We start from the raw sequence: 2897 nt of genomic DNA on the forward strand, positions 1-2897 counted from the left end.
TATCTCATTGCGTGGATGGGATATGGACCGGCAGACAATTCCTGGGAGGACGCTACTCATGTCCACGCGCCAATCCTAGTCAGACGGTTCCATCGCCTTTTCCCTCACAAACCTAAACCTCGTGGACGGGGTAGGGGGGGCCCTTGAAGGGGGGGTGATGTTATGATTCTGCCGGTTTGGCTGAGGGGGAGGGGGGACGTCTCTTCTGATTGGCTGCCAGGGGTTGTGCTGACGTCAGGGGATAGTACTTTAGCCTGCAGCTGAAGAGTTTCTCTGCTTTTGCGTTACTTCTGGTGGTAACAGGAAAGCCTGATAGGTTTCTCTCAGAACGTGCTCTAGGTTCTGACAGGGATCTGTGTTGATTTAGAGTATTCTTTTCCTTCCCTCTGGGTTAGCTGCTGCTGTGTGTGTGTGTGTGTGTGTGTGTGTGTGTGTGTGCGCGTAGCTCTGTAATCAGGGTCAGCTGCTCGTTTGTTTAGTGGGGCTGGGCATTGCTCAGCCTCCAGGGCTCTGGGCTGAGTGAGAGCGTTCTCCTTTGTTTGTTTGTTTTAAGGATTTCTCTTCCCAGTGTCCTGGCCTGCTGGCTCAGTGAGTTTAACCCTTTGTGTACTGTGTGTATTGTATTCCTGCCTCTGCCAGTGTGTTTGTTTGGATGGGCCCCACTCCCTCTCGGGAGGGGAAGCGTACTCTCTGATTGTTTGTTGATTTATGGCACTCTCTCTCTGCTGGCTCTACAAGCTTAACCCTTTATGTTCTGTGTGCCTCTGTCTACAGTGGGTTTGAGGCAAAGGCTTTCTGCCTTCCTTTGTGTTTGGTTCCTCTGGCTTCTGCCTGGGGCTCCTACCCTGGTGGGGAGGGGGTTGCTGTGTTAGTTCCCCTGTCCTGCGCTAGTCCCCTGCGTGGGCGTGGCCCGCTCTGGTCCTTTGTTTCCCCCTCTGCCCTATTGCTGGTGTTCAGCGCGTGTCTGGCATCTTGGGGCCCTCTGGGTTCTTTCACCCCTCCCTGTGTGTGATTGGGTTCCAGTTCAGCCGTGAGGCTCGCACGAGTGGCTCTGTCTGCGTGGGTTCCGGTTCGGCCGCGAGGCCCGCCTGTATGCCTATTTCCCTTCTTCCTGAGGGACTGGGGGGAGGGGTAGCTTAGGGGGTATTGTGTAGCTGGGGTGTGCGGTGGTGGGTCGGTCTCCCCTTGGCCTGGGTCGGCGCCCTGCTGGCCTCAGCCAGGGCCCAAGGGCTCACGACCAACCCAACGGATTACAGAAAGCTAATCAAGAAATGTATTAAGTTATGTCCAATAAAAAAGGTATCATCTTATTTTCTTTTCCATATTTTATTTTGTTTGGTTTCTATAGATTCTACATGGAATGTTGCTATTCCACTAGCAACATTCCATGTAGAAGTCGGCTCTTGTAGATCACCAATGTGGCCGCGCAGGCTTCTGCTTCTGTGAGTCTGACGTCCTGCACGTACGTGCAGGACGTCAGACTCACAGAAACAGAAGCCTGCGCAGCCTTGTACATGGAATGTTGCTAGTGGAATAGCAACATTCCATGTAGAATCTCCAATAGTAGCAACATTCCATGCAGAATCTCCAATAGTATCTATTTTACTGTCATAGTAATGCTTGAATGTTTTCACTTATATACACTGTCAGCTAGCACATTTGCTTATTTCCGATCTGAGGAAGAAGGGCAACCTTCGAAAGCTAATCAAGAAATGTATTAAGTTATGTCCAATAAAAAAGGTATCATCTTATTTTCTTTTCCATATTTTATTTTGTTTGGTTTCTATAGATTCTACATGGAATGTTGCTATTCCACTAGCAACATTCCATGTAGAAGTCGGCCCTTGCGGATCACCAATGTGGCCGCGCAGGCTTCTGCTTCTGTGAGTCTGATGTCTTGCACGTACGTGCAGGACGTCAGACTCATAGAAACAGAAGCCTGCGCAGCCTTCTACATGGAATGTTGCTAGTGGAATAGCAACATTCCATGTAGAATGTCCAATAGTAGCAACATTCCATGTAGAATCTCCAACAGTAGCAACATTCCATGTAGAATCTCCAATAGTAGCAACATTCCATGTAGAATCTCCAATGGTTTCTATTTTACTGTCATAGTAATGCTTGAATGTTTTCCCTTATATACACTGTCAGCTAGCACATTTGCTTATTTCCGATCTGAGGAAGAAGGGCAACCTTCGAAAGCTAATCAAGAAATGTATTAAGTTATGTCCAATAAAAATGGTATCATCTTATTTTCTTTCCATGTTTTATTTTGTTTGATTTCTATAGATTCTACATGGAATGTTGCTATTCCACTAGCAACATTCCATGTAGAAGTCGGCCCTTGCGGATCATCAATGTGGCCGCGCAGGCTTCTGCTTCTGTGAGTCTGACGTCCTGCACGTATGTGCAGGACGTCAGACTCACAGAAACAGAAGCCTGCGCATCCTTCTACATGGAATGTTGCTAGTGGAATAGCACCATTCCATGTAGAATCTCCAATAGTAACAACATTCCATGTAGAATCTCCAATGGTATCTATTTTACTGTCATAGTAATGCTTGAATGTTTTCACTTATATACACTGTCAGCTAGCACATTTGCTTATTTCCGATCTGAGGAAGAAGGGCAACCTTCGAAAGCTAATCAAGAAATGTATTAAGTTATGTCCAATAAAAAAGGTATCATCTTATTTTCTTTTCCATGTTTTATTTTGTTTGATTTCTATTGATAACCTTTAAGAGTGGACTAACACGGCTACCACACTCCTCTACTGCAAAATGCTTGAAAACACGTCCTCCACCGATTCCACCCCCCCACCCAGGCCAGGCGCAGCTACTGTGCGTGATGACGTCATAGCGAAGCGGTAGCCACGCACTGTGTCCCCGCCCCTTCGC

This window comes from Microcaecilia unicolor, chromosome 8 (assembly GCF_901765095.1).
Source record: "Microcaecilia unicolor chromosome 8, aMicUni1.1, whole genome shotgun sequence".
In the NCBI taxonomy this organism is placed as follows: domain Eukaryota; kingdom Metazoa; phylum Chordata; class Amphibia; order Gymnophiona; family Siphonopidae; genus Microcaecilia; species Microcaecilia unicolor.